Raw genomic sequence first — 22,029 nt, forward strand, 5'->3', positions numbered from 1 at the left:
CCCCAACACCTAAAACAGTGCCAGGCGTCTGTTGAATAAATGAATGAATGAGGTGGGAAGTCTTTCCTTACACTTAGATGAAAACTCCATCATTCCCCAAATTGTCTGGTCTTGTTCAGGTAATTATTTCAATTCTATAATAAAATCTTGTTATAATATGCTCAGTTTGATAATTAGGATGCCCAGTGTTGTATAATAATTAAAGCCTTAAATTTCCTCTCTCCCCTACATCTGGGATCAAAGAAGACCATGTGGCTGGCTACTTTTCTGTATTTTCATTTATCTCCACCCCCAGTTTACCAGCAGTGGCTATCCTCTCTCTCAGGCTGGGCCAGGGGTCAGAAGGGTAGTCTTACAAGGCAAGGGTCTTTGCTGGCAGATGTCTGGGCCTTTTTAACAGCAGGTGTTTAAAGCTGAATCGGGTTGTAGTTTCAGGAAAGTGATGTTTTGGGATGGTAACTGAAGTAGATGTTGAGGATAAAGTATCATATTAATAAAACATTTCCCATTAGCACCTTGGCACAAAATTAAAACTAGCTGTACCTCACTGATAAGGACCTGGATGGTCGAGTAATGATGATTTATCGAGTAATGATGAATGATTTATCGGGGGTAGGGGGTGCAGGGGGAATTGGGTGGAAGCAGAAGTAACAAATTCAAATTAAGGAGTCGTAAGGTCATTGAGATTATCTAGTCTCACCTCCACATTTTATAATTGAAGAAATCGAATAAAAAACAAGAGAAGAGAAGTGACAGCTTTATAGCATGTGGTTGGGGAAAAACATATCTTTTCTGGGGCTAGACAGTCCATAAATAGGAGTTGGAAATGGAAGTGTAGGGGAAATTCCATTGTAGTTCAGTGGAAAACTGCATTGTCTGGAGGCTAGACTCTGGACTAAGGCATTTCTTTCCTGGCTGATTTTGATTCTATGGGAGCTATCTTAAAACTCTGTAAGCTGTAGGTAACTGATAGCAGAGCAAAGTAATTCTTGTCCATAGATGTGTAAACCGTGTCTTAGTGCAGAGTCAGCCTACTTCCCTTCCCCAGTTTTGCTTCTATTAGCACATTTACTTCAGTAATTTTGATCTTTGGATTCTACTTGGACATTCCTCACTAAAAAATTAAATAACATTTTTGGCATGTGCTCTTCTTTTGCATCTGTTTGAGTTGCAACTTTTACCTTTATTTCAAAATTATCCTTTTTTTTTTTTTGAGGTGGAGTTTTGCTCTTGTTACCCAGGCTGGAGTGTAGTGGCGCGATCTCAGCTCACCGCAACCTCTTACTCCTGGGTTCAGGCAATTCTCCTGCCTCAGCCTCCCAAATAGCTGCAATCACAGGCACGCACCACCATGCCCAGCTAATTTTTTGTATTTTTAATAAGAGACGGGGTTTCACCATGTTGACCAGGATGGTCTCGATCTCTTGACCTCATTATCCACCAGCCTCGGCCTCCCAAAGTGCTGGGATTACAGGCTTGAGCCACCACGCCCAGCACAAAATTATCCTTTAACCAAAGGGACAGTGGTGAACTAGCCAGCCGGAGCTGCTCACTGTCAGTAATTTTTACCAGGGAGTGTCTGGTAACCCTTGGAAAAAGAGTCCGTTTTTCCAAGGGGACATCTGGATCTAAGAAGTGCTGTATGCTGACCTGAAGTTGATCAAGTACTCCTCATATATTTTCTCGTTTTCACCACAGCCTTGTGAGGTAGATACTGTCATGCCATTTTATGGGACAGCCACAAATAGGCCAAGCGTCAGAGAGTAAATGGCAACAGCAGGACCAGACCCAGGTTTTCTGTCTAGTGCAGTTTTTCTGGGAGCAGTGAGAGGTGGAGGAGGAATCTAAAGGGCTTGCTTTATAATTTTGCCTGGAGCCAGTCCACACCAGAGCCATGTGAGGTCACAAGAAATGCAAGTTGGGAAACAGAGTGGGATGGGGTATTTATAAAGAAGGTTCCATAACCCTCCATGTACTCCAAGTAACCTTGGATATGAGCTCCGTTTGGCTTTTTTGTTCTGTTTTGTTTTGTTTCCAAGCAGGTTTTTAAAGGCAAAAGGGGGAACAAGGCATGAGCTGATACAAAGTTGTTTGTCAGGAATTCTCATTGGTTTATACAAATAACATTGGTTAGTGATTGGCTGTACATGGTTGAGTTACAGAGTATGAGCTATGGTGTTCAGCATGTGGCACTGTTAGATTATAACTACTTGTGTTAGTTGGTCTAGAATCCATACAGCAGGCAGCTTCAGGAGGTGGTTACTTAGCTCAAGGCAGGTGAGTGGGACATGACTGCTGTCTCATTTCAAGGGCTCTCTGAGCCAGGTCAGTTAGAGCAGGTTCACATTCCTCAGATAAAAGTTTATTTGGTTTCTCATTTAAATGATTTTTATCAGTGATTACTGGGTTTTGAAGCCTAATAACTTAGATTCTTTCTCTAGGAGAGTCTGAATCTAATGGTTGTAAACCAAAGTAAAAATAAAACCATAAATAAATTAGTAGGAAAGCTGGTGGGATCAGAGGGTGGATAAAAACAGCCTTTACACTTTTGAGCTCCATAATACATTTCACAGCATGAAACAATCATTCATTTACCTAAAAAATTGTTGACCTCCTGCCAAATATATTTTTACAGGTAAGGAGAAATTGGTAGATTTACCTACAGTTGCATAGCTGATATGTGGCCAAACATCAAAATCCAGAGATCTAAACCAGTATGTTTTGTACTCATAATTATATGCTCTGACATAAAACAAAAAGGCAGATTAGATTTCATGCTAATTACTGATAAATCTTTCTGTGGTGCTGGTTCAATTGCCTTCATTGATTATTGCAGAATTTTCTATTTGATTCTCTTTGCTGAACTCTCATGACATTTTAGATATGCTACATGTTAGGGATTCCAAGCTAATTAAGAAATTGACACTACTCCAAAGACCTCCTAATTGGTGTCTTTACCTTTGATCTCTACTCATTCTGAATCTCATTATTGTCTAAATTTTCTAACATAAAAGCTTGAATTTTTGTTTTCCTTTTTCTTTTCTTTTTTTTTTTGAGATGGAGTTTTGCTCTTGTTACCCAGGCTGGAGTGCAATGGCGCGATCTCGGCTCACCGCAACCTCCGCCTCCTGGGTTAAGGCAATTCTCCTGCCTCAGCCTCCTGAGTAGCTGGGATTACAGGCATGCGCCACCATGCCCAGCTAATTTTTTGTATTTTTAGTAGAGACGGGGTTTCACCATGTTGACCAGGATGGTCTCGATCTCTTGACCTTGTGATCCACCCGCCTCGGCCTCCAAAAGTGCTGGGATTACAGGGTGTTTTCTTATTTAAGAATGCTAAGTGATTCTCCTGTAATAAAGTAAAAACTCCTGAGCAGGGCCAGAGTTGGAATAAGGGGCAGAAAGGAAATTTAGTTCAATAGGGTTAATGATGTTCATTTTAGGCAGGTGGACTTATGATTCTGAGGAATCAGGAGGTGTTTCAAAGTTCACAGCCGGCATTGTGGCTCAAGTCAGTTCTGAAGGTAACAGATTTAGGGACCAATGCTGAATCCATGGGGGAAACAAGAGCCCTTGAAATGGGATACGAGTAGGAGATAATGCTGAGGATGCTGGGAGAATAATCTAGAATCAGGGTTCCAGGATCTTGGCATAGCCACCTCAAATCCTTTCTACATCAGGCCTCATTTTCCTTTGCTTCTGAAGAAAATGGAAAAATTAATACAAATGGTCCCCCAACTTACCATGGGTTCTGTCCCAATCAATGAGAAATTGAAAATATTGTAAGTTGAAAATGCACTTAATATACTTAGCCTACTGAACACCATTGCTTGGCCTAGCCTACCTTAAACATGCTGAGAACATTTACATTGACTTACTCCTGGGCAAAATTATCTAACACCAAGCCTTTTTTAATCATAAGGTGTTACACATCTCATGTAATTCATAGAATATGGTACTGAAAGTGAACACCAGGTTGGTTGTATGGGTACTCAAAGTACAACTTGTACTGAATGCATATTGCTTCTGCATGACCGTAAAGTTGAGCAATTGTGAGTTGAATCATATAGTAAGTTGGGGACTATCTGTGCTGCATCAAGGGCCCCAGGATGTGAACATAAATCATGTAAATCATTCTCATTCCTGGATAAAAATCTGTTTCGGGAAAGAAGATAAATTAGCATGATACAAATCTGCAAATTACATTTGCCCAGTTTGAAGATGAGGGTCCAGCATAGTGTGACAAAGCGTGTTTTCTCATCAACACCGTAAGTAGTTCTGCAGACGACATGCTGCTCACTTTGCCCAAATTTGTGATTATTTCCTCAGGAAATGGAATTACTGGGCTAAAGGGAGTTAACATCTTTAAAGTTCTTGTTAACCACTGAGAAACTGGCCATGAGAAAGACTGAATAATGCATATACATGTCAATTGCAGCCCATCATTACTAATGCTAAATATATTCCTCAAAAAGTTTTTTGTTTAATAGGGTATAAAGGACATTTAATTTTTTATTCAATATGCCTTACTTTGATCATGAATAATTGCCCTGCCTTGCCTTGCCTCAAATTGCCTTGCCTGGAATTGCCCTTTCCTGCCCTGCCTTGCCTTGAATTGCCTTGCCTGGAATTGCCCTGCCCTGCCCTGCCTTGCCATGCCTCAAATTATCCTTCCCTGCCCTGCCTTGACTTGCCTCGAATTGCCCTGCCTGGGACAGCCCTGCCCTGCCTTGCCATGGCTTGAATTGCCCTGCCTGGAATTGCCCTGCCCTACCCTGTCCTGCCTTGCTTTAAATTGCCTTGCCTGGAATTGCCCTGCCCTGCCTTGACTTGCCTTGAATTTCCTTGCCTGGAATTGCCTTGCCCTGCCCTGCCCTGCCTCAAATTGCCTTGCCTTGCCTTGCCCTTCCCTGCCCTGCTCTGCCCTGCCCTGCCCGGCCCAGGATGAGCAGTGGTGAAGGATGCTCCTGGGGTCCCTGGCTGGGAAAGGTATTAGGGGGTCACACGTAACTAGGCTGAGGCAAGAAGAATACACGTCCGGGGTGGCAGTGGTGCTGAACAAGTAAGGGCACTGGTGTCCAGTCCCTTCAAGAAGCATTTTCACCTTCCCTTAAGGTTTCCCTTGATGAACATGGAAGTACTGTATGTAGAATTGACTGTTCCAGCATCTTTGTATATTAGGCCAAATTTATATGTCTTCCTTTTATGAGAGGCACCCTGGTAGGCTAGGGGAGTTACACATGAAGTCTGATCTCAGCTTCTCTGTCCAGAGATGCATCATAGTCCAATCAAATAACATTCTCTGAGACTATTTCTCTTTTACTTATTTTATTTATTTTTTAGAGTTGGGGTCTTGCTCTTTTGTTGTGGTGTCATCATCTTGGATCACTGCAACCTCCACCTCTTGGGTTCAAGTGATTCTCCTGCCTCAGCCTCCTGAGTAGCTTGGACTACAGGTATGTGCCACCACATCCAGCTAATTTTTGTATTTTTAGTAGTGATGGGGTTTCACCGTTTTGGCAGAGATCGTCTTGATCTTCTGACCTCATGATCCACCTGCCTTAGCCTCTCAAAATGCTGTGATTACAGATGTGAGCCATTACACTTGCCCCGAACTCATTTTTTAGCTGTAAAATAAGAATAACAATTGTACTAATCTAAAAAGACAGCTTATTATATTGTCTTTTATTTTTTATGAAACTGTGTTTAACACAGTAATTATTTTCTTTGCCGTGCCACATTTGTTTTTGTTTTGTCTTTGTTTTTCTTTTAGATGGAGTCTGTTTTTTTTGTTTTGTTTTTGTTTTCTTGAGATGGAGTCTCGCTGTTGTAGGCCAGGCTGGAGTGCAGTGGCATGATCTTGGCTCATCTTGTATCATACCCACAGAGAGACCCTTTTTATCTCCAGGGCTTGGGAAGCAGCCAGGTTCCATGAGTTAAATGCAGATCTGAACCATACTGAGCTGGGATTAAAGTACACACCCTCCTCTTCTGAAAAGTAGCTAAGGATTCCAACTTGGTGCAGTGGAGAGTGTGGCAGAGCCAGACCAGACAAGGACCGATCACCTGGAAAAGCATGTTGTCAAAGGCCTTGGTGAGTGCTGAGTGCCATAGCTCACACCGGTAATCCCAGCACTTTGGGAAGCTAAGACAGGTGGATCGCTTGAAGCCAGGAGTTTGAGTAGAGCCTGGGCAACATGGCAAAACCTGTCTCTACTAAAAACACAAAAATTAGCCAGGTGTGGTGGCACTTGCCTTTAATCCCAGCTACTCAGGAGGCTGAGAGAGGAGAATGGCTTGATCCAGGCAGGCAGAGTTTGCAGTGAACCAAGATCATGTCACTGCACTCTAGCTTGGGCAACAGAGTGAGACTCCATCTCCAAAAAAAAAAAAAAAAAAAAACCCATAAAGAAGAAAGGTCTACTTCTGGGGATTGGGTGAGGGACTGCTGACCGAACTGGAAACTTTGTTCAGGTGGGGTTGTTTGTTTGTTTTGAGATGGAGTCTGGCTCTCTCACCCAGGCTGGAGTGCAGTGGCACAATCTTGGCTCACTACAACCTCCGCCTCCCCCTCTTCAGGTTCAAACAGTTCCCATGTCTTAGCCTTCCAAGTAGCTGAGATTACAGGCATGTGCCATGCCACCACACCAGCTAGTTTTTTTGCAGAGACAGGGTTTCACCATGTTGACCAGGCCAGTCTCGAACTTCTGGCCTCAAGTGATCTGCCCACTTTGACCTCCCAAAATGCTGGGATTACAGACATGAACCACTGCACCCAGCCCCTTCAGGTGGGTTTTGAGGCTTCACTATGATACTAGTTTCCTGTTTCTGCTGCAACAAATTACCACACACTTAGGGCTTAAAACAACATAGATGTAGCTGGGCATGGTAGCTCATGCCTGTAATCCAACACTGGGAGTCTGAGGCGGGCGGATCACCTGAGGTTGGGAGTTCGAGACCAGCCTGACCAACATGGAGAAACTCCACCTCTAATAAAAATATAAAAATAGCTGGGTGTGATAGTGCATGCCTGTAATCCCAGCTACTCAGAAGGCTGAGGCAGGAGAATTGCTTCAACCTGGAAGGCGGAGGTTTCAGTGAGCCGAGATCGTGCCATCACACTCCAGCCTGGGTAAAAAGAGGAAAACTCTGTCGTTAAAAAAAAAAAAAGCAACACAGATGTATTCCCTTACAGTTCTGAAGGCCAGAATTCTAAATTCGGTTCCACTGACTCAAGATGGGAGCAGGGCAGGTACCTTCCCAGGCTCTGAAGGAGAATGAGTTTCTGGCCCTGGAGGCTTCCTGGAATCCTCAGCTTGTGCTGCCCTTCTTGAATGACTGGAGGTACCTGCTTCCATCACTACACTTCCCATCGCTCTCCATCACCTGCTCTGCTCTGGTAAGGATCTGGGTGAGTACATCAACCCCACTGTGACAAGCCAGAATAATCTTCCTGGCCAAAAGTCCTTAACTTCATTATATCTCTAAAGCCCCTTTTACCGTATGAGGTCATGTTCACCGGTTCCTGGGATTAGGTTATGAGCATCTTGGGGGGTCACTATCAGCCTATTACAGGTATGCCACAAAACTATTACACCTTCCTGGTGTTTCAGTGATTGGGAGGAAAAGGGTTGGGATTTTTGCTTTGGGGTTTTCTTTTTTGACATGGAGTCTTGCTCTTTTGCACAGGCTGGCTGCAGTCTTCGTTCCCTGCAACCTTTGTCTCCTGGGTTCAAGTGATTCTTCTACCTCAACCTCCTGAGTACCTGGGACTACAGGTGCCTGCCACCATGTCTGGTTAAGTTTTGTATTTTCGGATGAGATGGGCACATGGAGGGGGCAGTGGAAGGTGGGGGAGGGGACGGAAGTTTCTGCTATGTTGCCCTCAGCTCAGAGCGATCCACTTACCTCTGCTCCCTAAGTGCTAGGATTACAGGCCTACATGGCCTCACTGGCTGCTGTAAAGTCTTATTTCCACACAAGTGAGACATGTTTTAGGAAGTTTGCTAAAAGACCCCTGGAGACATTGTCGTTGTGGCCTCCTTGTTACTTAATTTGATGGATCTTTTCTGCCCTCCTCCTTTTCAGAAATTAAAAGGATAAAAAGAGGTACTAAACTTTAAAACTTTTCTTACAGTCTCCAATTAAACTAATTATAAGAACCACCAAAAAAGGGAAAAATTTTTTCAAAAGCAGTAAAATGATATGGACTGTTGAGATGTAAAATATAGGAAATAAGTCATTATACGTGAATGTTGCTCTGACGTAGGGACATATTATTGACAATCAACCTTTGCTCAATTTTCAGAGAAATGCAATGATGGTATCGCTGATCTATGTAAACACATTGAAGAACTATCTGAAAGAAAATATGGTATGTCTAAACTGGAAAAGTCCTGTAATATTTTGTTCATGAGTGTTTATACAATGGAGTCACAGTTCATCTTGTAGTGTCTGTCTAAATATTAGAAACTTTCTTTCCAGATTACTGCAAAGCTAAGGAAAAGTTGTATTTTTTAAATTATCAGTTAGCATTTCTTTTAAACTTTCAGCATGAATATTGGCGATTTATTTACATATTTATTGCAAAGCCCTGGATCTTAGGGATTTAATTAATATTGTTTTTTTTTTTAAACTAACTGTTTCTTTTTACATGCTTTGTTAAATTCGGTATTTGGTTGGGCATGGTGGCTAATGCCTGTAATCCCAGCACTTTGGGAGGCCAAGGCGGGCAGATCATGAGGTCAGCTTGGCCAAGTCTCTTATTCTGTCTGAGCCTTAGTATGCTCTTTAGTGGTCGTGAGAACTGAAGATCTATCTCGAAGATTTGATAGCATGCTACACTGCTTCACATAATACCAGATATATAAATACATAATAAATTCATCTTGCTTATGTTTTAATTTACTTATTTATTTTTTGAGGCAGAATCTTGCTCTGTTGCACAGACTGAAGTGCAGTGGCATGAGATCTTGGCTCACTATAACCTCTGCCTCATGGTTTCAAGCAATTCTTCTGCCTCAGCCTCCCAAGTAGCGGGGATCACAGGCGTGTACCACCATGCTCAGTTAACCTGTGTATTTTTGGTAGAGACAGGGTTTCACCATGTTGGCCGGACTGGTCTTGAACTCCTGACCTCAAGTGATCTATCCGGCTTGGCCTCACAAAGTGCTGGAAATTCAGGTGTGAGCCACTACATCTGGCCTATGATTTTATGATATTGTTAATTTAGTACTATTCTGAGTAAAAATCATTTGCTGTTAAAGTTTTATAAATTTACTGTTTTATAAATTAACTGATAATTTTTATAAATATCAGTGCTTTTATCAGGTGAAACTGATTATGTTGTGGGACTTTTGTTGTGATGGTGGTTTATTAGATTATTTTGTTTAAAGACAATGTTCAGCTGTTGTGAAATTATAAAAACTATCTTCACACTTTATAATTTTAAAGCATTATTAATAGTAATTGCCTTAGGGAAAGATACTTTTTTTGTAATATGAAAGTATGATATTCAAGTTTAGTGTACAGCAAAGGATATTAAATCTAAGCACTAATGTGCACTTGAAACATGAGTACAAATATCAGTGTTTAGCAGATAGACCTTAACACATACTGATAGCAAAGAAATGGAGCTGTTTTGATGGGAGACTGTTGGTTATGTGTGATTTGAATATTCCCCATGCTCTTGACTTTTCTTTTTTTTTTTTTCTTTGAAACAGAGTCTTCCTCTTTCACTCAGGCTGGAGCGCAGTGGTGTGATCTCAGCTGACTGAAACCTCCACTTCTCAGGTTGAATTTATCCTCTTGCCTCAGCTTCCCTAGTGGCTAGGACTACAGGTGAGTGCCACCATGCCCAGCTAATTTTTGTATTTTTGGTAGAGATGGGGTTTCACCATGTTGGCCAGGCTAGTCTCAAACTCCTGACCTCAGGGGATCCACCCACCTTGGCCTCCCACAGTGCTGAGGTTACAGGTGCGAGCCACTCCCACCTGGCTAACACTTGACTTTTTTCTTTTTTGAGATGGAGTTTTGCTCTTGTTGCCCAGGCTGTAGAGCAATAGCTCAATCTCGACTCACTGCAACCTCTGCTTCCCGGGTTCAAGCTATTCTTCTGCCTCAGCCTCCAGAGTAGCTGGGATTACAGGCATATGCCACAGTTAATTTTATATTTTATTAGAGATGGGTTTTTTTTCGTGTTGGTCAGGCTAGTCTGGAACGGTCTACCTCAGGTGATTTGCCTGCCTCAGCTTCCCAAAATGCGGGGATTAGAGGCATGAGCCACCATGCCCAGCCCAGCTCTTGACTTTTTATAGCTGTTATGTTAGTTGAGTCTTGAGTAAATAAATGCTAGCTTAAAAGTTGCAGTTCAGGGAATCTTCTGTTTCTGTTACTAAAAAAATTATTTTTGTAAGTCCAATAAGGTTACACTCATGTTTATGTTTTGAAAATATTACCTCTTCCATTTAGTACTATATGCATTAAATAATATCAGCTGGTATGTTTTTCTCACTTTATAATGTGGTTCAGATTTCTTTAGACAGTTTGGCTGTATCTACATTACCTTAAAGTCATGGGATCTACCTATCTTTTCTTTTCTTTTTGAGCTGGAGTTTTGCTCTTGTCACCCATGCTAGAATGCAATGGTGATCTTAGCTCACTGCAACCTCTGCCTCCTAGGTTTAGGTGATTCTCCTATCTCAGCTTCCCAAGTAGCTAAGATGACAAGCACTCACCACCATAACTGGCTAATTTGTGTATTTTTCATAGCGATGCAGTTTTGACATGTTGGCCAGCCTGGTCCTCAATTCCTGACCTCAGGCGATTCACCTGCATTGGCCTTCCAAATGCTAGGATTACAGAGGTAAGTCACCCTGCCTGGCTGTAATGGGATATTTCACTGCAAACTTTGATGAACAGAATATTAGCATTTTTGGTGTTATTTTTATTTTTCTCACACTATTTTTCTTTGGACTGAATTACAATAACAGAAGTAAAGATCAAATTATAAAAGTTCAAGAGCAATGCCTGGCTCAGTGGCTCATGCCTGTGATCCCAGCACTTTGGGAGTCCAAGGCGGGTGGATCACAAGGTCAGAAGATCGAGACCATCCTGGCCAACATGATGAAATTTCGTCTCTACTGAAAGTATAAAAATTAGCTGAGCATGGTGGCGGGCACATGTAGTCCCAGCTACTCAGGAGCCTTAGGCAGGAGAATCACTTGAACCCGGGACATGGAGGTTGCAGAGAGCTGAGATTGCGCCACTTGACTGCAGCCTGGCAACAGAGCGAGACTCCATCTGAAAAATGAAGTTAAAGAGCAATACAGGTTGTGTTTAAATGATCTCCCTTTTTCTTTTTGTCCTTACAGCTCAAACAATAAAAGCCACTGGTCTGTTGATGATCCTGTACCCTTTTCTCCAGTCTCATGTTGAAGACCTTTATATAGAAGGACTTCCCAGAGGAATGTTTTTTCTTTGTGAGACAGAGTTTTCACTCTTGTCGCCTCGGCTGGAGTGTAGTGGCATGATCTCGGCTCACTTTAACCTCTGCCTCCTGGGTTCAAGCAGTTTTACTGCCTCAGTCTCCATATGGGCCAGGCTGGTTTCAAAATCCTGACCTTGTGGTACACCTTCCTTGGCCTTCCAAAGTGCTGGGATTACAGGCATGAGCCGCTGTGCCCAGCCTATTTTATGTATTTTTTATCTTCCTCTTTTCAATTTATCTGGGTCCAGCTTTAAGTCAGTGATGGCAGTGTTAGCTTTTGAAACATGAACACCGCCCACACCTGACTGGCTGCAACTTACATTTTCTTTTACAATGTTGTGTTACTTTTGCTGAAGAAAATGGTATCCATGTCTTGCTTTTAGGCCTGAGATTTTTAAAGCACATGTGGGAATATGTGATTGTTTTTATAGATATGTAGAGGAAAATAGCCTTGAATGCAATGCAATATTAAAGGATCCCATTTGCAATTTTTGTAGTATGCTTCAAAGAGCTGTGTGTTGCCAAATTACCACTTTACTTGTGAGGACACATGCTCCATGAAGCAACTTATGAGGCAATTTGCAATGATTTTTTTTTGTTACTCTGTAGAAACCTCAACTGAAGATTTAGTTGTGCTCAAGCATTCAGATTGTCTTAATTTTTTTCTGAGAGGGAGTCTTGCTCTGTCACCCAGGCTGCAGTGCAGTGATGTGATCTCAGCTCACTGCAACCTCGCCTTCTTGGGTGCAAGCAATTCTCCAGCTCAGCCTCCTGAGTAGCTGCGATTCCAGGTTCCTGCCAACACGCCCAGCTAAGTTTTATATTTTTAGTAGAGATGGGGTTTTAGTAGAGATGTTGGCCTGGTTGGTCTCAAACTTTTGACCTTGTGATCTTTCTGCCTCAGCTTTCCAAAGTGTTGGGATTACAGGCAGGAGTTACTGTGCCCAGCCTGTCTTTTCTTTTCAAAACCACCCTTGGTGATTAAATATTAAATATGTACTAATGGATATTACTTTGCTAAATATTGCCTAGTGAATATTAAATATTCTCACCTTTTAGACATGAGCGATGAATTCAATAACTGAAGATTTACAGCTTGATAAACCAGCTTCAGGAGGTACTTCTTCAGTCTTAAGTCAGATGAGAAGATTATGTGCAATAATTATTGAATGATTAACATTGATTTCTTTAATGGTACCTTCCACATGAAATAATGTCTCTAACTATTAATTATTTTCCAGGATAAGAGAATTCATGTTGTCAAATTCTAATACTCTCTAAAACAGTCAACTCATTGTCTTTGTATTAACCCATTATAAATACATGTAGATACTGGATTATGGGTAGACAGAAGTAAAACAACAATCTTTGTCCTACTTCTCAGATGCGAGATTTATTTGGCCTAGTGCATCAAACAGTTTATTGTTGAAGTCTATGCCAGTCAAGTGAACAAGCATTCATCAAATGCTCATGATACCCAGAACATAAGAAGGTTTCCTTTTAGAGTATGGAGCCATACATATCATGTCTTAAGTGTTAGATGTGTTTTCAAAGAAAGAGAATTTATTTTCTCACTAGTTTTGGCTCTGGTGTGGTGTAGGGACAAAACAGAAGGGAATTAAACTGTTTAGATTTACTAAAATCTAAATTTTAGATTGCCAGCAAGATCATGTCCCTAGTCTCTCCATAGAAAATGTCGCCTGCTAGCTGTTTGTTTATTTATTGAGATGGAGTTTTGCTGGGTTGCCCATGCTGGACTGCAGTGGCATGATCTCAGCTTGCTGTATCCTCCCACCTTCTGGGTTCAAGCAAATCTTCCTACTTCATGTTTCAAGTAGCTGGGATTATAGGCACCTGCCACCATGGCTGCCTAATTTTTGTATTTGTAGTGGAGATGGGGTTTCGCCATGTTGGCCAGGCTGGTCTTGAACTCCTGACCTCAGGTGATCTGCCCGCTTTGGCCTCCCAAAGTGCCGGGATTACAGGCGTGAGCCACTGTGCCTGGCCTGGTAGCTGTTCTTGAGCACACCGAGTTGTGCTTTTTTCCAGCTTTAATGAATGTCTGGTTCTTCCTTTTTTTGTTCAGTGTTAGCATTGTTTCAGTGATAAGTACATTCTGGAATCTTAGAAATAATTTTAGTCACAGGAATGAAAAAATACTGCCTATCTTATAATAATATTTAGACTGGGCATGGTGGCTCACACCTGTAATCAAGCACTTTGAAGGCCAAGGTGGCGGATCACCTGAGGTCGGGAGTTCAAGACCAGCCTGACCAACATGGTGAAATCCCGTCTTAAAAAATAATAATAACAACAATATTTAACAACCCAAGTTAGTAAACCGATTACATTGAGAAAGCTTGTATTTTTGTGATTTTTGACAGCAAAGGAAGAATGGTGTACCAGAATCACCAAATTAAGAAAGACAGTAGATCAGCTTTTCTGCAAAAAAATTTGGTAAGCCTTTTTTTCCTCCTTTAAAGTATGTTACTGAGTAATGTCTTTTGTTTTGTTTTGTTTTGTTTCATTTTCTTTATATGGAGTCTTGCTCTGTCACCCAGGCTGGAGAACAGTGGCTCTCTGCAACCTCCGCCTCCCAGATTCAAGTCATTTTCTTGCCTCACTCTCCCGAGTAGCTGAGATTACAGGCACACACCACCATGTATGGCTAATTTTTGTATTTTTTTAGTAGAGATGGGTTTCACCATGCTGGCCAGGCTTGTCTTGAACTCCTCATTCTGTGATTCCCACGTTTTGGCCTCCCAAAGTGCTGACATTACAGATGTGAGCCACCACACCTGGTGGTAATGTTTTTCATGATGTTTTATCTTAGGAAAGTAAATACAATGAGTAGGACTCAGCTCAAGCTTTCTCTTACTTTTTTTTTTTTTTTTGGTGATGGAGTTTCAGTGTTGTTGCTCAGGCTAGAGTGCAGAGTGGCACTGGCTTGGCTCACTGCAACCTTCACCTCCAGGTTCAAGCGTTTGTCTTGCCTCAGCCATTCAAATAGCTGGGATTGTAGGCACCTGCCACCATGCCTGGCTAATATTTGTATTTTTAGTAGAGATGGGGTTTCATCATTTTGTCCAGACTAGCCTAAAACTCCAGACCTGAGTAGATTCCTCCTCCTCCCAACATGTTGGGATTACAGGCATGAGCCACTACACCTGGACTCTCTTACTTTTTTTTTTTTTTTTTTTAAATTTAGATGGAGTCTCATTCTGTCACCCAGGCTGGAGTGCAATGGGGGGATCTCAGTTCACTGCAACCTCTGCCTCCCAGTTTCAATGATTCTCCTGCCTCAGCCTCCTGACAGCTGGGATTGTAGGCATGACAACCACACTCAGCTAATTTTATATTTTCAGTAGAGACAGAGCTTTGCCTTGGTCAGGCTCCTCTCAAACTCCTGACCTCAGGTGGTTCAGCTGCCTCAGTGTTCCAAATTGCTGGGATTACAGATGTGAGCTACCATGCCTAGCCATCCTACAGTTTTTAATATGCATGGATTATGGAAATTTTAATCCTACATAAGAGGAGAGAGTCGGGTAATGGAACCCCATATGCTTTTTACTGAGTAAATGTTTCTGTACAGTCAAAGGTTTTCTGCAGGAGGATTGACACCATTGGGAAGCCTGTTTTCTTTGGGCTTTAGCTGTGCCTGGGTGCCACTCTGTAGTAACGGGGAGAGCTTCGGCAGTAGCCACCACTGGGCATTTGAAGGTACAACCTCAGCCAACCTGTCTTTTCTATCTTGTTCCATAAATACTTCATCAACACTTCAGAATACTTAGTTTTAATTTTTCATTCAACATCTTTTGCCACCCAAAGTTACTCTCTGCCCCATTTTTATTCTGCTTCTCAGCAGAATTCTAGGTTATTGTTCTCTGCCCCACCCCCATTTTTTATAAAAACGTTCAAATCTTGTGGACTCTTCCTTGGCTCCTCTCTGTCTCATTTTCAGTCTCTCAAGGCCCCTGCCCTCATCCTCTCTACACTAGAGAGTGCCAGCCGGCAGCTTCATCCTGAGCTAGCGCTCTCTCTCTCTCTCTCTCTCTCTCTCTCTCTCTCTCTCTCTCTCTCTCTCTCTTTCATCTTTCTCTTGTCACCCAGGCTGGAGTGCAGGGGCACAGTCTCGGCTCACTGCAGTCTCTGCCTCTCTGGTTCAAGCGATTCTCCTGCTTCAGACTCCTGAGTAGCTGGGATCACAGATGTCCGCCACTATGCCTGGCTAATTTTTCTATTTTTTTTAGTAGAGATGGGGTTTCACCATGTTGGCCAGACTGGTCTCAAACTCCTGACCTCGTGATCTGCCTTCCTTGGCTTCCCAGAGTGCTCAGATTACAGGCATGAGCCACTTTGTTCAGCCACTTTTTCGCTTATTACTCTGTCTTCCTTACAGATAATCCCACCCTGCCCACCTCTTAAAAATATTATATTGTCTGTGTCTTTGAGACCCTCATACCTGGCCCTGAAGGTGCTCCTCATACCAGACCTCTATATTTACCTATCTGCTTGACCCCTCCTCAGGCTTCATGTGTCCCAGGCAAAGTCCCCATTTCCCTCTCCATGAGCTTCTCTCAGGGCCTACCAGCTACCCAAGCCAGATGCCCAGGAGTTACTCTGAGGTATGATTGTCTCCCTTCCCGTATCCAGCCTAGCAAGGCCTGCTGACTCTGCTCGAACACAAAGCCCAGGTTCTACCCCATCCTCCTTCACTGCCCTCCAGTGCTCAGTTAGAGCCATGCCACAGAGCAGCCAGGTCAGGCTCATTGTACGTAGGAGATGGAGCCTGTCATCTGGACTGTCATAGGTAGTGCCTTCCACTGTCCTTGGAATAAACCTCACAGCCCCTGATTGGGTCTGCAGGGGCATCAGTGAGCTGCCCTCTGCCATTCCTCTGCTTTTCCCACATGCCGTCTGTGGAGTGCTTGCTCTGTGCCAGCCACTCTGATCATTTGTGTGCCTTTATTCTTCTCAGGTCACAGCCTCCTGGCACCGTTGTGCTGAGGGCTGGTGTTTGTGGACTGCCATTAGTTGAGGGCTTTCTGTGCTTCTCCTTTCTATTAGCATCACAGTTGAAATGTCATCATTTTGGAGAGGACTTCACTGAGCACTGTCTCACCTCAGCCTCGAGGCTCACTGACTCATCCTCCTTTCATTTTTCACAGAGCGCTGCTGGCTTTTTCCTCCTGCTTCGGCACAGTGGCTCTAACAGCCCAGATCGTGCCTGTCTTGTTTACTTCTCAAGCAGGTTCTCAAGTGATTCTCCTGCCTCAACCTCCCAAGTAGCTGGGATCACAGGTGTGCACCACCACACACAGCTAATTTTATTTTTAATTTGTAGTAGAGATGGGGGTTCCACCATGTTGGTCAGGCTGCTCTGAAACTGCTGACCTAAGGTGATCCATTGACCTTGTCCTCCCAGAGTGCTGGGATTACAGGTGTGAGCCACTGAGCCTGGCCAGGAATGGATTATTTTTATGCTTCCCCTTTTGAGACATTGCCATGGCATTTGTAAACTGTCATGGTGTTGGTGGGAGTGTAGTAGCAGTGAGGACGACCAGAGACCACTCTTGTCACCATCTTGGTTTTGGCTGGCCGCTTTACTGCAACCCATTTTATCAGCAAGGTCTTTATGAATTGTATCTTGTGCTGACTTCCTTCCTCAGCCTGTGACTTAGAATTCCTTAACTATCTGAGAATGCAACTCAGTAGGTCTCAGCCTCATTTTACCCAGCTCCTATTTTAGATGGAGTTGCTCTGGTTCAAATGCCTCTGAAAGGGGAAAGGAAATCTTGGGATTTTCATTGCCGTGAACCACTGCAAGTATTGAGGAAATAATCACTACTTCCAACCTCATAATCCTGAAGTCATTTGGTACCTGTGAGTCAGGTGTTGGGAACCGGGCAGTGTGGAAGACAGTGCCCTGCCCCATGCATTCTGGAGCATTTAATCTGGTGGGGAAATGTGTAGTAAGTAGGAGATATTTACTATGGAAGAAGGGGTTATGGTCTGGGAAAGAATTAAGTGGAATAAGGGGGATAATGAGGCAGAGGGTGTGATTGGGACAGCCTCAGTGATGCGTGATGAGCACATTCTGCAGTTGGTCTCACCTCTTTCTAAAACTTCCAGTTTCACTCTCAACCCCAACAAATGGTTCTTTTTTATTTTATAGAAAGTTCGTCAGAATTAAGTTTATATATTGTTGAATTAACAGAATAATTTGATTTAACATCACTCTCTAGTATGACTGAAAGCTTCTAATCTTTTACTGTTATTTATTTATGGGCATATTTCTATTTACAGCTATGATAATTATTTCACTTTGTGTGATTTTTCAAAAACAGGTATTTCTTATGTCAAAGAGCTCCTACACTGGATCCCTTCAAATTTGATGCTATTAACATGAAGTAAGAATTTAAGACAAGTCTTTAGATGTTACAGGAAAGCCAGTCTAATAACAAAGAAATTAATTTATTAATTAATTTCAAGTTGACATTCCAGTTGAGTTGTGGAGGTGGGGGAGGCAGTTTGGTAAATGAGTTCAGAAGTAAGGAGAAAGGTCTGGCAAGAGATATCATTTTGGATTTTGTAGTAGTGTTTTGATAGCAGTTGTTGATAACACCAAAATAATTTATCAGTGAGCTCCCTGACAGCTCCCTGACTTTTCTTTTTAAAGAAACAGGGTTCTGTTATGTCTTCTGGGCTGGGCTAGAACTCCTAAACTCAAGTTATCCTCCTGTCTCAGTCTCCTAAGTAGTATCTAGGGCTACAGCTGTGTGCCACCATGCCCAGGTTTGAGTTACTCCCAGCCATCATGTTGGGAAATATTTAAATGTTACATTCAGAGGTGCATGGGAGATATGTATATAAATAGCACCATGTAAATTGCTTGAATGTTATTGTTTAGAGTTCTATTTGGATGTGGCTTCAGAGCAGGGATTAGTAAATTCATTTTTACTCTTTTTTTCTTAAGGCAGATTCTCAGTCTGTTGTTCAGGCTGGAGTGCAGTAGCTCACTGCAGCGTCTGTCTCCCGGGTTCAACTGATTCTCTTGCCTCAGCCTCCTGAGTAGCTGTGACTACAGGTGCCTGCCACCACACCCAGCTTCTTTTTTTTTTTTTTTTTTTTTGGTAGAAACAGGGTTTTACCATGTTGGCCAGGCTGGTCTCGAACTCCTGACCCAAGTGATCCCCCTGCCTTGGCTTTTGAAAGAGTTGGGATTTTTTGGTGTCAGTTCATTGTTTGTTTTATATTTGGATCCAAACAATCTTCTTGTGCTAACTTTGGTTATTATGCTTCTTTTCATCTAAACCAGCCTCTGCTTACTATTATTTCATATTCCACGAATTCTCAGTGGAAAGTTATTTCTTTTAAAACAGCATGGTTACAAGATTGAAGGGGTAAAGAATATTGATCTTGTGGTTGCAGTGCAGATGAAAGTGTAGCCTGAAATGTGCCCGTGTGCAGCAGCAATGGAGGAGGGTTATTACAGGTCACCAGCAGAGAGTAGCAAAAGGCTGCTTCCAGATAGTACTTACAGGCTGGGTCCACTGGCTCATGCTTGCAATCCCAGCACTTTGGGAGGCCGAGATGGGCGAACCACCTGAGATCGGGAGTTTGAGACCATCCTGCCAAAAATGGTGAAACCCGGTCTCTACTAAAAAATACCAAAATTAGCCCAGGCATGATGTCAGGTGTCAATAATCTTAGCTACTTGGGAGGCTGAGGCAGGAGAATTGCTAGAACCTGGGAGGTGGAGGTTGCAGTGAGCTGAGATCATGCCACTGTACTCCAGCCTGGGTGACAGAGCAAGACTACTCCATCTAAAAACAAATGCTACTTAGGTTGTATTCTTTATCTTCTATAATAATTTTCTTTCTCTGTCTTCCTAAGGGTATTAAGAAGAAGTTTTATCTTTTAGGATCTTTGAAGATCTTTTTTAAGACCAAAACTCTGAAGCACGTTCAAATGATTTGTATGTGGAAGGACTACCGGAAAACATTTCTTTCAGAAGTCCCTTGTGATACGGAATTCCGAGGCTGGAAAACATCAGGTAAATGGGCGACTGAATTAAATTTTTATTAAAAGGTAAAATAATCTGCGGAAACAAATTAAGAAGAGATTAATTAGATAAAGATGGGCCTTTTGTTCCCATCTCGTCGTGACTTCTTTATTTTTACAATTAATATGTAGATTACTATTTAGATTGAACAAGCATTTATTTAGTATAAGCATTAGATGTGCAAAATTGCGTCTGACAAGAAGTATTTGGGCTTCCTGTCGTTGGGGGCTTAATACTAAGAAAAATACAATGAAAAGTTATTGAGCATTTTTGGGGAATAAAGCAAGGATGGCATATCCCCTTACTGTCTCATTGAAGATCAATGAGAAAGTAAAAGCAAAGTATTATAAGTTCCATCAAAGAAAACCGTTTAAGTTTTTGTTCTTGATGTTATTTCTCTAATAAACAGCTGCTATCATTTCAGACCACTTGCTATGTAGGCCCTTAGGAATTTTTCACTAGAAGGCATGTAAAGAAAGACGAGCATTTGTAAGGGATTTAACATTCATCATTTGACTGCATGACTCATCCCCAGAGCTGTAATTTTACTAACAAATTTTTCAGAAGCCAGTTAGCAGCTGCACCTCGCCAGCCAGCCACCCTCAACATCCAGTGCTGTTTTGTTCTTCTGTTTCTCCTCAAACTTGGTTACTCTCACAAAGTCCTTGCATTTCTTTTCTTTCCTTTTTTCTTGCTCCGTCACTCAGGCTGCAGTGCAGAGGTGTAATCACGGCTTGCTATAGTTTCAAACTCAAGTAATACTCCCACCTCAGCCTCCCAAGTAGCTGGGACTACAGATGTACACCACCACGCAAAGCTAATTTTTTTTATTATTTATTGTAGAGATGGGATCATGCTGTGTCGCCCAGGATGGTCTTTAACTCCTGGCCCCAAGTGGTCCTCCTGCCTCAGCCTCCCAAAGTTCTGGGATTATATGCAGATACAAGCCAGCTGTGACCAGCCCCCTATTTATTTTAAATAACAGCTTTATTGAAATATAGTTAACATACCTTACACTTCATTCATCAAAGTATGCAATTCAGTGGTCTTTAGAGTATTCATGGAGCTGTGCATCTGTCACCACAATCAATTTTAGAAACTTTCATTGCCCTATAGAGAAATCTTCATTTCTTTGCCATTAGTTCCTACTCCCCCTATACCCCTGTGCTCCCATAGGCAACCGGTGATGTATTTTCTGTCACTATAGAGTTGCATAATCTGGACCTTTTATATAAATAGGATTGTGCAATATGTGGGGATCTTTGGTGGCTGGCTTTTTTTTTCACTCCTAGCGTAATGTTTACAGAGTTTCTTGATGTCATGGCATGTGTCAGTATTTCTCTCCTTCTATGGCTGAACAGTATACTCCATGGTAGAGTCACACTACATTGTATTTATCTGTTCATCAGTTGATGAACATTTGGGTTGTTTTCCTGTATTGGCCATTATGAATAATACTGCTCTGAAGATTCATGTACAAGTTTTTTTGTGGACATATATTTTTATTTCTCTGGGATATATGCCTAGGAGAGAAATTGTTGCATTCTATGATACTGTTGCATTCTCAGAAACTGTTTTTCAAAATGGTTATACCAGTCAGGTGTGGTGACTCACATCTGTAATCCCAGCCATATGAGAGGCTGAGGTGTGAGGATCACATGAACCTATGAGTTAAAAACCAGTCTGGGCAAGATGGCAAGACCCTGTCTTTATTTTAAAAAATAAAATGAAAATGACAAGAAAAGAAACACCCAAACAAAGTGGTTAAACCATTTTATGTTCCCACCAGTAATGTATGTGGGTTCCAGTTTCTACGTTTTTACCAACATTTCTTCTTTAGAGGCAAGATCTCACTGTGTCGCCCTGGCAGGAATGCAGTGGTGTGATCATGGCTCACTGCAGCCTCGAACTCCCAGACGCTCATGATCCTTTTATGTCAGCCTCTTGTGAAGTTGGGACTACCTTCAGATGCCACCACACTCAGCTAATTTTTGTATTTTTAGGACAGACAGTGTTTCACTATGTTGCCCAGTCTGGTATCAAACTGCTGGACCCAAGTGATCCACCTGCCTTGGCCTCCCACACTGCTGAGATTACAGGTGTGAACCACCATCCCTGGTTATCTCTCTTTTTTGTCTCTTTCCTTCCTTCCTTTGGTAGATGGAAGAAAATAGTATCCATGTCTTATTTTTAGGCCTGAGACTTAATGCATATGAGGGAATATATGATTGTATTTATAGATGTTTAGTGGGAGATAGCCTTGAACACAATGTGATATTAAAGGATCCCATAAAAGATATTTGTAGTATGCTTCAAAAGAGCTGTATGTTGCCAAGTTACCACTTTACTTGTGAGGACACATGCTCCATGAAGCACCTGATGAGAAAATTTGCAATTGTTGTTCCGTTTTGTTACTCTGTAGATTTAGTTGTGCTCAAGCATTCAGATGACCTTTTCTTAATTTCTTTTTCTGAGA

General features: G+C 42.2%; 1 protein-coding gene across 50 annotated transcripts in view; it reads left to right on the forward strand.

Annotated features, from left to right (window-relative positions):
• The window catches only part of LOC108590228 (uncharacterized), a 118,263-nt gene that overhangs the window by 46,219 nt on the left and 50,015 nt on the right, over positions 1-22,029 (forward strand). For 29 of the 50 annotated variants that reach the window (XR_013522580.1, XR_013522578.1, XR_013522576.1 and 26 more), the window contains 9 exons: positions 5,344-5,456; positions 5,909-6,094; positions 7,196-7,399; positions 7,690-7,778; positions 8,309-8,374; positions 9,723-9,840; positions 10,771-10,864; positions 13,873-13,945; positions 19,413-19,544. The gene's annotated coding sequence lies outside the window, so the exon portion shown is untranslated. Of the gene's footprint in view, positions 1-5,343; positions 5,457-5,908; positions 6,095-7,195; positions 7,412-7,689; positions 7,798-8,308; positions 8,375-9,090; positions 9,184-9,722; positions 9,841-10,770; positions 10,865-12,547; positions 12,606-13,872; positions 13,946-17,835; positions 17,899-19,384; positions 19,545-22,029 lie in introns of all 50 variants that reach the window. The other 21 variants (XR_013522579.1, XM_078338524.1, XM_078338529.1 and 18 more) reach the window with 14 other exon arrangements.

Source organism: Callithrix jacchus, chromosome 9, assembly GCF_049354715.1.
Source record: "Callithrix jacchus isolate 240 chromosome 9, calJac240_pri, whole genome shotgun sequence".
NCBI classification, from domain to species: domain Eukaryota; kingdom Metazoa; phylum Chordata; class Mammalia; order Primates; family Cebidae; genus Callithrix; species Callithrix jacchus.